This window comes from Gossypium hirsutum, chromosome A10 (genome assembly GCF_007990345.1).
Source record: "Gossypium hirsutum isolate 1008001.06 chromosome A10, Gossypium_hirsutum_v2.1, whole genome shotgun sequence".
Lineage (NCBI taxonomy): Eukaryota > Viridiplantae > Streptophyta > Magnoliopsida > Malvales > Malvaceae > Gossypium > Gossypium hirsutum.
In genome coordinates, this window is record NC_053433.1 from 18,125,994 (window position 1) to 18,131,993 (window position 6,000).

The following is a 6,000-nucleotide window of genomic DNA, read 5'->3' on the forward strand; positions in this document are numbered from 1 at the left end:
AATCCCCCAAAGCTATGCCTCCATTTACCCAAATATTTAGAGAACCCAATGATCTACTCGCCGTTATGATTTCTCAAAAAACCTCCATTAGCCGCAAAACCCTCTTCAATCTTAACCGAAGCATCTGTAGTCAAACACACCCAGCTGCTGTTAGTTGTAGGCCAATTATGAAGATAACTTCATGCTTTATGATACGGGGGCATTGAAAATGAGGAATACTGTTTTGTCCAGCTATATGAGATTTTAATGATCTCATCAAAACTCCACGAAGTGCCTTGAAAAATAAATGTTTATCAAAACGAAGTAGTTTTGTATTTTTTTATTTGGATTTTTGAATAGTTCGATTTGTGTAGTTCGATTTGTGTAATTCATATTCAAGTTAAATCGAAAATTTTAAATTTTTTATTCGAATTGATCCGAATAATAACTCAAATAACTCAAACTATTTAATTCAAAATTTAAAATTTTTATAGAATTTTTAAAATCAAATCAGATTTTGTTCATGTTGATTGTACATCAACCCCCAAATCAACTAAAACTAAAAGCCGAAAGTAAGATGTTATCTCTTCCAATTCCATAAATTCAATGCATCAATTATTGGCCTCAACAAGGGAAAGCGAATTAAAATGGTCCACTGAGGGAAGAAAACACCCCAAGTAACGTAAACCCAAAACTTGGATAACAATAAATTATGAAGATTGCATCAATTCTACCTTTTTTACTTTCCAAATGGTTTTCTTTCTTCTTCATAACAATGATGGTTATTTTTAAGGAGGATAAATATTCGACTAATAGAGACTCTTTTTGAATGGGTTTTCCAAATGGAGAATAAAGTTACGTTCAAATACTGAGATCGTTTTTCGAGACAAACAGAAGTTATTGCAAAAGTTACAATAAGACCCGACACAAGGATACAGAGACGGGGTTAGAGAAAACTGAAATGGAAAATATGCCAATTATCTTTTTGAATTTTTTAAAATTTTATCATAATTTTATAAGTTTTTCATAAGGCAGCTTTTGAAAATTAGGATTTAGTATTAAAATTTAGATTTCAAAATTAGTAAATTATTTAAAAATATAACATTTATGATAATTTTTTAAATCCATGAATTTGTTAGATGACTTTAAAATTCTTAAAATATTTTTGAATTTAACAAATCCATGTTTTTATCATTTTCTAAAGTCTTGAATCTCAACTAATTTACTCATATTATATGCATCTCGTTTTTACCATTTATATAATAAATGAAATCCAAATATAAAATTTGAAATTAATGTTCCCAAACTGAGCACACAATTTTTCTACTTTTACTTAATCTTTGAATTTCTTAAGTTTTTAATAATTAATAGTTTTTAAGTTTTATTTTTTTAAAAAAATTAAAATTGAGATTTTATAATAATTTTAAAATGATTGTTAACATATAAAACAAAATAGTGCCACAACTTTCCATCCAAATACAACCTATTTGATAAAATTGAAAGATTAAGAGTCCAAATGAACAATAAAAAGAGTCAAATTAAAAAAAATGAAAATATTAAGGACAAAATTTGTAATTAAGCCTTAATAAAATTAAAGTAAAAATCAAATTTAAAGAGGAAATGTGAAGTTGTGCCAATATCCTCTTAACTCAATGACAAGGGTATTGTGTTGTAGGTATGAAAGTTTAGGTTTGATTCTAAGTAATCTCATTTCCCTCCCTTATTTGTCAAAAAAAAAAAAGAAGTTTTGAACTATCATAGTCTTTGTTACATCTTTTGGCCCCTGTATTATACCTAAATTATCACTTTGGTACCTATACTATTTTTCTCTATCAATTTGGCCCTTATATTTTATTTTTGTTATTAATTTGGCCTTTGTACTTTGATTATGTAATCCTTGTTACCCTATGCCAAAATTCTATTTAAAAAATTAAACCAATCAATAACATTGGCACATGTAAAAAATAATAATAAATTCACTTAAAAAATTCCAAAAAAAAACACAACAAAAAAATCATTAAATTTCTCTAAAAAATATAAAAAATTTAAACCCAAACAATCTTAAAACTCAAAAAATTATAAAAAAACTAAAAAATCATAATATATTTTTGAAAATTATAAGTATGCAAAACTTAAAAATAATTTAAAAATAAATTTTTTTAAAAAGTTCTTTGTTTGGAAATTTAGTTTTTTTTTAAATTAAATTTTATAATTTTTTTTAAAGAAATTTATGGTATTTTTTATTAAAAAACTCAAAATTCATACAAAATGCAAAAAATTCCAAAGTTTGCTAAAAACCTAAAATTCCAAAAAGAAATTATGAAATTTTAATTTTTTTTAAGTTTCACATACTTATAATTTTTAAATTTTTCTATAATTTTCAAAAATAGATTATGATTTTATTTATTTTGTATAACTTCCTAAGTTTTAATATTTTGGGATTTTTTTTATTTTTAAAGATTTTTTTATTTTTTTCTATTTTTTAAATTTAAGATTTTTTTTTTGACATGAGGTAGCATGTCTTAGGTTGATTTAATTTTTTTTAACGAAAAATCGAATTGAGTAATGACCTATACAAAATGAAAGCACATGGGTCAATGTCACATCCCAAAATTATGGCTACAAGAAATATAGATAAAATATAGATTTTAATTTTTTTAAGCAAAGGGTAAGAGAATTTAATATGTCTTAAAAATTATTTTTGTTAAAAATTGTTAAAAATGAGCTTGCTTGTTTAGTAGTAAGTCCTTAGCTTACCCATAACTCCAAAGTTTGAAACTCTTTGTATGCATTCAGTCAAAATATTTTATTTTTACACCATAAAAGTTTCGAATTTGCAAAATAGCCCAACCAAAAACTATTTTTTTTTAAATTTAGTCCTTATTTTAAAATAGTCTTAATTTTACATGAATTCCAAAAACCTATTTCAATTGGGAAAAAGAGTTTATAAATAGCCAACCCTTTTCAAACCCTGGAATTAATATCTAGAGAATTTTTCAAGAAAACTCCCAAAGTTCCTTCTTTGCCAAATCAATTTTCAATCGACGAATTCAAAGATTTCAAAATCATCCCTCTCCTCCTGAGTAGATCATCAATCTCCTCATCCGGTTAAAGTTTCTGTGCCTCCAAATCAGGTTTGGGATTTAAACTTAAAATCATTATGTATAATTGATTGATGTATTAGAAAGTAAGAAATCAATATAGGTAAACCTTATAAGAATTGTTATACGAACCTATAGGAAAAAAACACACGAACCCTACAGGAATTATAATGCAAACCCCATAGAAATACTATGCAGACACTTAGAAAATTGCATGTGAACCTTTAAGTAGATGCTAGGCGAACCCATGTATGTAACCCATACATACGAACCTAAAGACGAATCTGAGGGGGGGTGACAAGGGCCCTGGCCCTTCTAAAATTATAAAATTGAATATTTCTTATTTAGCTCATTAAATTTTGAAAAGTTTGGCCCTCCTTTAAATTATTTTTTGGCCCTCCTTCCAACATTGAACATTAAAAAAATATTCATTTTTTATTTCTTTTTTCTATATCATATATTTTAACTTTTTAACTTTAAATATTTATATAATATATTAAAACTTTCTTTCTTTTTAGATGATAGTTGTTCACTTTTTAATATAACATTAAATGTGAATTTAGGTTAAAATTCAATTTGTTAACTAGTGAAAAAGAAGTCTCTTTTCCTATTGCTATTAACAACTATTATCATCAATGTAAGACCCAAATTTTGCCCGGGCCCATAAAAAACAAGGTCCAATTACTAAACCAACCCAATTAAACTGAATACAACCCCATAAACTGAGCCAAACCCAATTACAAAATCAGACCCAAATCTATAAGCCCAAATACTAACAACCCAAATACAACCCAAAATCAAAAAAGAAAAAAAAACCCTTATTTCCCTAACCCTAGGTGCACCGCACCTAGGTCTTCAACCACCCTCTGCCGCCGCTCCTCTAACATTACTTGCCTCCACCAGCTCTGCCACCAACCACCCTGTAAAGAAGGAAGAACACACAAGGAGCAGTAGAAAAATAAAGGGAGTAGCAGATAGTGAATGAAATGGTTATAAAAGCCATAGGATAGATTTGTAATAGAGGTTTTTTTTTTTGGAGAATCAATACAAAAGAACAATAGATTTTCTAATAACAAAGGCAAAGACTCAAGCATAAAAACAAAACAGCAAATATTTGAAGAAGGAAAATCAAAATCGAGCTAAGGTTCTTTTTATTTTTATTTTTCTCTTTATTTTCCTTTCTCTCATAACGATTTATGTACATATATATATCTTATTTATGTTTTTTATGACTATTTATATATATGTGAGTAAAAAAAATTACCTTTTCCGACTGCCGTGCAAGGCGGTCAACGGCGGCGGTCTGGTGGCCGGCGCGGCAGTTCGGTGATTGGCCCCATGATTGGAAATCGGAAGGAGGGAGGGGGTGTTGAGAGCTTTTTTTTTTCTTTTTTGGGTGGGATGATTTTTTTTTTCAAAAAAATTGACTTATATAGGCTCCCAAAACGACGTCGTTTTGGGACTGGCCTCAAATGCCCAAAACGACGTCGCTTCATGCCTGACCCACGCAACTCGACCCACTCCAAGCTAGGATACGCGTGTTTTATTTTGGAAGGGCTAATTGCACTTTTAGCCTTTCCGCTTTTTTATGGTTTTGCAATCAAGTTTTTTTTAATTTTAATTTTTGCCCTTTAATTTTTTTCGTTTCCAATTTAGTCCACTTAGAAGCTGTGCGTTTCGGGAGAAGGGAAAATTTCCCTTTTGGTCCCTCCTTGTTATTCGCGTGTTCAATGTGATCCATTTCTTTTTTATTTATTTCAGATTTGCCCCAAACTTTCGTTTTAAGTTCAATTTAGTCCTTTTCCATTATTTTGCTATTTTCTTTTCAAAATTAATTATTTTTATTATTATTTTCTATTATTATATTTATTATTATTATTATTGTTTTACTACTATTACTACTATTATCCTTGTTGACATAGTATATTTATTTCTATTATTTTCTATTATTGTCATTATTAATTTATACCATTATTATTAATATATTATTATTAATATTATCATTATTTACATGTTATTATTTCTTTTTCTTTTTATTATGGCTTTATTATTATTACTATTATTACTATTTTTATCTTTATTATTATTATTATCATCATCTTATTTTATTACTATTATCATTTTTGTAATTATTATTACTATTGTATTATTACTATTATTATATTTTCATCTATATTTATTTTCTTATTACTTATCTATTTATATTTCTTATTTATTTATATTTTTGTTATTATTATATTTTAGGTATTATATCTCTATTTATATTTATGTATTAATATCATTATTTTACTATTGTTATATTTTTCACACTATTATTATTATCATTACTATTACTATCATTTTTTAATAGTTTTACATAATCTTTATTTATTTACTACTAGTTCTTTTTTAATTTCAAATATTTTTTAGCTTATTTATTATTTCCTTTTTATTTTAGCTTATTCATTTTCTTTATTTATTTTATTTTTGCTCTTATCATTATCATTCACATTCGCGTCTATATTTATTCTGTTATGCCTGTTAATATCGAAATTTGAATTTGTTTATGCATTCTTTATTATCTCATTTTATTACAACTTATGTTATATTAACCTTTACCCGACCCAAAATTGATTCTTTTATAAAGGCAATGTTCCGCATTTGGAAATTCGAGTAAATCGTGCCCTAACTTACTGGGTTTCGATTTTTCACATTTAACCTAAATAACGAAACATTCTTTTAAATCACAATACGAGTTTTGAATAAAATGCTTACTCTCTGAGATTCGAGGTGTTGCGCCCTAACTTACTAGATATGACATCTTGTTACCTCAAGACAAGATTTTTGTAAATAAAGGCAATATTTGGTATTTGGAAGTTCGAGAGATCGTGCCCTAACTTACTGAATTTCAATTTTCCTCGTTTACCCTAAATAATCAAAT